The 8,720-nt window shown below is 37.8% G+C and overlaps 1 pseudogene; it reads right to left on the bottom strand.

Annotated features, from left to right (window-relative positions):
• Positions 1-4,997: 4,997 nt before the first annotated feature.
• On the bottom strand, positions 4,998-8,353 carry LOC127214961 (heat shock protein HSP 90-beta-like; annotated as a pseudogene).
• Between the last annotated feature and the right edge of the window lie 367 nt (positions 8,354-8,720).

The raw sequence follows: 8,720 nt of genomic DNA, 5'->3' as shown, positions 1-8,720 counted from the left end.
GGGTTGGTGAAGATCTTTTTCCCATTCTGTGGGCTGCTGTTTTGTCTTGTTGACAGTGCCCTTTCCCTTACAGAAGCTTCTCAGGTTCAGGAGGTTCCAATTATTAATTGACAATCTCAGTGTCTGTGCTACTGGTGTTGTGTTCAGGAGGCAGTCTCTTGTACGAATTAGTTCAAGGGTACCTCCCACTTTCTCTTCTAAGAGGTTCAGTGTGGATGGATTTATGTTTTGGTCTTACATCCATTTGGACTTAAGTTTTGTGCATGGTGATAGATACGGATCTAACTGCAATCTTCTGCATGCCAGCATCCAGTTGTGCCAGCACCATTTTTTGAGATGTTTTCTTTTTTCCATTGTATAATTTTAGCTGCTTTGTCAAAAATCAGGTGTTCATAGGTGTGGGGGTGAATATCAGGGTTTTCAATTTGATTATATTGGTCTGTCTATTTTTGGTGCCAATACCAAGCTGTTTTCAGGACTCTACCTCTATAGGAGAGTTTGAAGTCAGGAATGGACATGCCTATAGAAGTTGCTTTATTGTACATGGTTGTTTTGGCTGTCCTGAGTCTTTTGTTTTTTCATAAAGTTGAGTATTGTTCTTTCATAATATGTAAAGAATTGTGCTGGGATTTTGATGGGTATTGCATTGAATCTGTCAATTGCTTTTTTCAAGACTGCCATTTTTTACTATGTTGATCCTGCCTATCCATGAGCATGGAAGATCTTTCAATTTTCTGGTGTCTTCTTTAATTTCTTTCTTTAAAAACTCAAATTTATTGTTATGTAAGTTTTTCACTTGTTTGGTTAGCAATATCCCAAGATATTTTATGTTATTTGTGGCTATTGTAAAGAATGATGTTTCTCTGACTTCTTTCTCAGTTCATTTATTGTTTGTATATAGTAGGGTTACTGATTTCTTTGAGTTAATATTATATCATTCCACTTTGCTGAAGGTGTTTATCAGCTACAGAAATTTCTTGGTAGGGTTTTCAGTCACTTGTATAAACTATCTTATCATCTGCAAATAGTGAAAGTGTGAATTCTTCCATTCCAACTGTTGTCCCCTTGATCTCCCTTTGTTCTCTTATAATTCTAGCTGAACTTTAAGTACATTATTAAAGAAATATAGATATAGTAGACAACCTTCTTTTGTTCCTAGTTTTAGAAGAATCAACTGAGTTTCTCTCCATTTAGTTTGATGTTGGTTTGTTTACTGTATATTGCTTGTATTGTATTTAGTTTATGTATTTAGTTTATCCCTGATCTCTCCAAGACCTTTATCATGAAGGGGTGTTGAATTTTATTCAATGCTTTTTCAGCATCTAGTCAGATGATTATATTGCTTCTTTTTCAGTTTGTTTACATTGATAGATTTCCATATGTTGAACCAACCCTGCATCCCTGGGATGAAGCCTTCTTGGTCATGGTGGATGAGTTCTCTGACGTATTCTTGGATTCGATTTGGCAGAATTTTATTGAATAATTTTACATCAATGTCCATGAGGGATATTGGTCTGTAATTCTCTTTCTTAGATGTGTCATTGTGTGGGTTGGGTACCAATGTATTTTTAGCCTTGTAAAAAAGAGTTTTGCAGTGACCTTCTGCTTCTATTGTGTGGAACAATTTGAAAAGTATTGGTTTAACTCCTCTTTGAATTTCTGGTAGAATTCTGTACTGAAGCCATCTAGCCCTGGGCTTGTTCTGGTTGGGAGACTTTTGATGACTGTTTCTTTATTTCTTCCACATATTTACTGTCTAGGTTTACTTATCTGCTACTGTAACTCAAAGTACAGGCTCCTTCCTCTTTATGATTTTGAGGGGAATGTGTCTAATGTTTCATTGCTATTAGTGACATTTCTTAAGGTATCAGTTATTTTAATACTGCTGTATTAAATAACTCTGCCAAAAGAAATGGTTTATTTTGGCTTGTTCTAGAATCCTTCCTGGTGGGGGAAAACATAGCAACAGGTATTGAAAGCAGGAACAAAAGCTGGAAAAAGGGTTATCACACTCCATCCTCATATCGGAAGTAGAAAGAAAACAGAAAGTGGGGCAAATCTTTAATTCCATAAAACCTGCCTCCAATGAGCTATTTCCTCAAACAAAGCTCCTCATCATAAAGGTTCCATACTCTTTCCAAACAGCATTAATAATATGTATCCAATTCTTGTGCCTGTGAGGGACAGTTATCATTTAAACTACTATAAATATATTAAGGAAAACTTTTTGTGTAACTTTTAAAGATGTTTTATTACAAAGAAGAATTTTGACTTTCCCCTTTTTTATTTCTTTTACTTTCCCATTTTTATAAGGTGATATTGTAATTAATGTCTACATTGATCTGTTAATATAATGAACAGTTTTAGATTCTCAGTTGCATGCCATTCTATCATGTTAGCAACCAGCCATATCTTGATTCAATTATATAAATCATGGATTTCTAATTGTAACTACTATAATTAATATTTTTTTTTACTTCTAACTTTACACAGTAGCCTGGTTATCATTTCTCATTCATTTACTGACCCTTCAGCTAACACTGGACTGGTTAAGCTTATCTACTAATAGAATTGGGAAATGGTCTCACTCATTTCATTTCTGTATTAGTCTGCACATGGCAGGAATGGAGGCATTAATACTTGAATATTTGGTATAACTTAATTATTGCTCCAATTTCTCTATATAGTATTTGTGATGTGAGAATAGTCACAAGAAAATTAGTAAATATTTAAGTAGTATTTCAACTTATGAAGTAAAGATACTTTTGTCTTTTTAAGTTCCTAAATTGGACTTTATATGTTTTATTTCCCTACCAAATCATGCTTTTCACACCTTTATTAAAATTGATTGGCTATGAGATCATTATACTTTAATGGCCTGTTTGTATGAATGTTGTATTGGCCACCTATTTACCTATTACATTCTTTCTTGGTCTTCTATTTTTCTAGTTAATTTGTACTTATGCTGTTCTGCTATTTCTAGTTTCTCAATATTTAAACTGGCCTCATGTTTTTCAGCAACCTTTTACAATATACATATACTCACTTAAAGTACTGCTTTAGCCTTATCCAGTAACTTTGATATCTTTGTGCTTTTTTATTTACTTTTATATTGTCATTATAACATTTCATAATTTTCATGATGCTTTCCCATTGCATTACACAGAAGTGCATTAACTAGACATGTGAGCATTTCTTTTCCTAGAATCTGAATTATTTTTCTGATAAGTTCTTTCTTCAAAAATATAATACATCATAGGCACTGTCTATGACTAAGAGATATATTAGATGCTTCATCCTGTTTACCCAAAGTCCTTTACTCGTTCAGTGCAGAAAATAAAAAGAAAAAGAAAAAGAAAAACATCATCAACAACAACAACAACAAAATATACAAACTTTGTGAGTAGCAATTTTACCTGCTTTCATTTGTTTTTCTTTTCAGCTTTTCTTTTGCTTTCAACATTTATGGTCTCACAGCATACAATGGCTACATTATAGTAAATGTTTTACAGTAGGAAATTTTCATATGATCTGGCCATACAGTCAGGAAATAGTTTAAGACATTTGCTCATGTGTATTTAGTAAATTGGAAAGAGTGTAGATATTAAAAATTACTGTATTCATCTGACATATGGAGTACTACTAAATGTAAAAAGAATGTGAATTTGCAAATACAGCCTTCCTGGAGTGTAATGAATACATATCATAAATTCCATGGATGATCTTTATTTTTATTGCCTGTTATACTATATGTAGAATATATCTTAGATTATGAGAATTGGCTTTTTTCCCCAGGATATGTTATGCTTAGATGTTAAAATGTTACTTAGCTATAACTTCCTCACTAGGTGAAAGAATTGAAATTATTTAGAAACTCACATAGAAATGATCAATAAAAGCACATAATTGATATAATGAGAAATAAAAAGTAGTTGGATGGATTGAGGGATGGCTCAGCAATCTTTCTTCCTTCCTTCCTTCCTTCCTTCCTTTCTTTTATATTGATCATCTGAAATTATTTATTCCTTCCATTTTCTTTTTTTTTTATTTTATTTAATTTTATATAACAGTCCAATTAAATGAAAACAAACATTTATACACAATATTTGGGAATTTGGGTGTCATTCTTTCCAAACTACTTCCTGCTGGTAAGGGGCGCTGTCTTGGGGGATTCGAAGAAGATTCAGATATCCTGGCTGTAGTCTGTAGGGCTGTTTTGTCCAGCTGTTTGGAATGTAGGATCAGCTTGTACTCTGTTTCAGGCGGTCTGGTGTGATCAAACCACATTAGTCTGGAAGGGATCCACATCTTTTCATTTTCTGTTATTCCCTCCATTTTCATGGGTGAAGTTAACTCCTTTTGATGGTATTTTTTTCTTCTAGAACATGTTGTACGGATAATTTGTGGATAAATACTGTTAAAAATAGGGTTTATCCTAAAACATATAATTTTCTTCATCCATGGTAATTGATTGTTTTCTTAGGTATAATAATCTGGGCTGGCATCTTGTCTTCAGTACATCTGTCCTAGCCATTCTTGTACTCAAAGACTCCACTTAGAAGTCAGAAAAATATCTACCAGGCCTGTCTTTTTAAATTTCTTGGTCTTTTACCCTTGCAGCTCTTAATATTCTTTCTCAGTTCTGTATGTTTAATGTTTTGATTATTATGTGCCAAGGGAACTTTCTTTTCTGATCCAACACATCTGGTGTTCTATATTATTCTTATATATTTTTTATGAAAGTGTGTTTTCTTTATTTTGCATACTTTTAATTTCAGAACAAAATAAAACATACAAACAAGAAAAAACAGTACACAATACCCAACCATGCTTTTCTGTGGAAGGGGATTTTCCTGCCTTAAGACACAAGGACAGGATAAAAAGAGATCCTCTAGCATAAGCAAAGAGCCAGGTAGGTCAGAGACCAGCTAAGGTTCCTGTGAGGTGGGGTGAGCACAGGGAAACTATATAGAGGACATGGTATTCCCAGGGGATCTCTAATATACTTCTTCCATGTGAGAGGCATCCTCATCACCCTCGAGTGGGGGGAGGAATCTCACCAGGAACAGCATCACTGTGCTCCTATTCTGAATCCTCACCTTCATCAATACCCAAGGCTAGGTTGATCATGTGGTAGATAAGTTTGGAGTGGGTTTGGGGATACTCTAGTGAGAAACCAGAGTATCAGCACCATCAGGTCCTTGACAGCTTTGTCATTTTTATCTGTCTCAGCCTTCTCCCTGGTGGTCTCCATGATGGGATGGTTGATCTCTAGGTGCTTTTTGGCCATCATGTAGCCCATTGTGGGGAGTTGTCACAAAGTGCCTGGGCTTTCATGATCCACTCCATGTTGGCTGTCTAGCAGCCATAGGTGCTTGTCACAATACATCAGGGTGAAAACACAAGACTACTGGATATTGTCATATTCTCAACCTTCTTATCCAAGATCATCTTCATGAACTTACAGAGATTCTCAAATTTTGCCTTTTTCTCCCCCATTTTATTTTTCTCTTCCTCATCTTCTGGTAGCTCCAGGTCTTCCATAGTCACTGAGACCAGGCTCTTTCTATTAAATTCCTTCAGCTGCTACAAGATGTACTTACCAATAGGCTCAGTCGTGTATACCACTTCAAAGTCCTGCTTCCATACATGCTCCACAGAGGCAGATTTGGCTACCTGCTCTTTGCTCTCACCAGTAATATAATAGGTGGATTTCTGTGTTTCCTTCATGCTACACACATACTCTGACAGGCAAGTCATCTCATCTCCAGACTGAGAGGTGTGGTAGCACAGATGCTCAGAGAGACACCAACAGTTACTGGAATATTCATGCTTTAAGTTCTTGGAGAAGGCCTCACAGAATTTCTTGTTTTCTTTGTCTTCAGCCAGCTCAGAGAAGAGTTCAAGGCACTTCTTCACAAAGTTATTGCCGATGACTTTCGGAATCTTATTCTGGTGCAGCAGTTCTTGGGAGATGTTCAGGGGCAGGTCCTTAGAGTCAACTGCCACAAATAAAGTTGAGGTACTCAGGTATCAGCTCATCACATCTGTCCATGATGAACACACAATGGACATACAGTTTGATGTTCATCTTCTTCTTGTTCTCAAAAGGTCAAAGGAAGCTCACTGAGAAATGAAGAACAGTGCTCTAAATTCCAACTGAACTTCTACAGAGACGTGCTTGACTGCTGAGTGGTCATCCCAATCATTGGTGAGGCTCTTATAGCTGTCAAGGACCTCTTGAGTGATGTCATCAGGGTTCCTGGTCTTATTCAGCTCTTCCAGATAAATGTATTTCTTCTTAATTTTCATTTTCTTTTTCTTATCTTTGCCACTGTCATCCACCTCATCTGATCCTACATCTTCAATCTTTGGCTTCTTGTCATTCTTATCTTCTTCCTCTCTCACCCTTTTCTTCCTCTGCCTCATAATCACTGATCTGCTTCTCTCTTCTCTAGTTCCTTCTCCAACTAGATGGTGATGGAATCACCTATGGACTGTGAGTGTTTCTTCAACACTTCCTTGACCTTCCTCTCCTCTAAGTATTCTGTCTGGTCTTCTTTGAGATGAAAGATGACTTTGGTACTTGGCCAATGGGCTCGCCATGGTCTACATGAACTGTGAAGGAATCACCAGCAGAAGACTCCAGGCATACTGCTCATAATCATTGTGCTTTGTGATCATAACCAATTTCTCTTCCACAAGATAGGCAAAGGAGAATCCAATACCAAATTGCCCAATCGTGGAGATGTCTGCACCAGCCTGGAGAACCACAATGAAAACCTTTTTGCCAGATTTAGCAATGGTTCCCAAGTTATTTATGAGATCATGATTGGTCATCCCAATGCCTGTGTCCACCAAAGTCAGAATGTACTCCTGAGAGTTGGGGATGATGTCAATTTTCAGCTCTTTACCACGGTCCAACTTAGAAGGGTCTGTCAGACTCTTATAGTGAATCTTGTCCAAGGCATAAGAATCATTGTAGATCAGTTCTTGAAGGAAAATTTCCTTGTTGGAGTACAAAGTGTTGATGATTAAGGGCATGAGCTGGGTGATTTTTGCCTAAAAAGCAAAAGTCTCCACATCTTCCTCGCATTGTGGAAAGCCAAGTAGTAGTACAAGGCAGGGTGGGCACGGAGCATATCCGATTCACACACAGAGACTTGCCTGTGCCAGGGTGACTCCAATTCTCATATATTTATTTATTTATTTATTTATTTATTTATTTATTTATTTAACATATCGCGATGCCAGTTCCCTCATTCTCCCTCTCTTCCTCCCTCCCTCTTTCCCTCTCTCCCCACTCACATGCACCCTGACCACCCTCCCCTCCCATCCCCCACATTCCACATGTAGGACGATGCCATCCAGGAGGGGTCATCTAAATCTTTCAAGTCATTTGAAGTGGGGACAGACTAGCACTTCTCCTGTCTCTAGGTTAAGGGCGTATCCCTCCACTGGGGATGTGCAAGCAAGGTCCTTTTGTGCACCAGGAATCCATCCTGGTTCCATTTTCTGAGGTCCCTTAGACTGCTCAGGCCTTCTAGCTAAGACAAATGTTCAGGGGGTCTGAGACAGTCCCATGTTGGATTCCCAGCTATCAGTCCGAGGGGCCTTTAGCTCTTCCTTGTTCAGGTCAGCTGTCTCTCTGTGTTTCTGCAACCTGGTCTTGTCCTGCTCTCTGCATCTGGATTCTAGTTCAACTCAGTGTTTAGTTGTGGGTGTTTGCTTTTGTTTCCAACAGGTACTAGATGAGGGCTCCATGGTGGTGCATAAGTTAGTTGTTGATCTCATTATCAGGAAAGGGTGTTTATGGTAGCCTTTCCACTGAAGTTCAAATTGTTAGTGGGCGGCAGTCTTGTAGGTCTTTAGACATTTCTTTAGGTTCAGTGTTCTCTTCAAACCAATAATGGCTCCCTCTTTTATGTTCTCTCTCTATATATATATATATATATATCTATTTATATATCTTTATCTCTATATCTCTCTCTTCTCTGACTTCTATTCCTCCCCTGACTCAATCTTCCTAGTCCCACATGTTTTCCTCTCCTCCCCCTCTCTTTCTCCTACTTCTCTCTCCATTTCACTGTCCCCCCCCATTTCCCCTGGGCTCTGGAGAACTATTCCCTTTCCCCTTCACCTTCCCTTCTGTGAGGGAACTTATATGAATCTCTTAGAATACACCTTGTATCCTAGTTCGTCTGGAAGTGTGAATTATAGTCTGGTGATCATTTGCTCTAAAATCCATATATGAGTGAGTACATATCATGTTCCTCTTTTTGTGACTGGGTTACCTCATTCAGGATGGTTTTTTCAAGTTGCATCCACTTGCCTGCGAGTTTCGAGAGTCCATTGTCTCCCCCCTGCTGAGTAGCATTCCATTGTGTAGATGTGCCACATCTTCTTTATCCATTCTTCAGTTGATGGGCCTCTAGGTTCCTCCCAGGTTCTTGCTATTACAAATAATGCTGCTATGAATGTAGTTGAGCACATGACCTTGTTGCATGGATGTGGATCATTTGGGTGTATGCCTAAGAGTGGAATTGCTGGGTCCTGTGGTAAACTGATTCCCATTTTCCTGAGGAAACTCCATACTGATATCCAAAATAGCTATAGAAGTTTGCACTCCCTTTCTAATTTTGTTTCCACAGCAAATGAAAAGATGTGGATTCCTTCCAGACTAATGTGGTTTGATCACGCCAGACCGCCTGAAACAGAGT

The sequence above is a fragment of the Phodopus roborovskii genome, unplaced genomic scaffold, assembly GCF_943737965.1.
Source record: "Phodopus roborovskii unplaced genomic scaffold, PHOROB, whole genome shotgun sequence".
NCBI lineage: Eukaryota > Metazoa > Chordata > Mammalia > Rodentia > Cricetidae > Phodopus > Phodopus roborovskii.
Note: the sequence above shows the minus strand (reverse complement) of the source record. Positions and strands in the feature narration are given on the sequence as shown.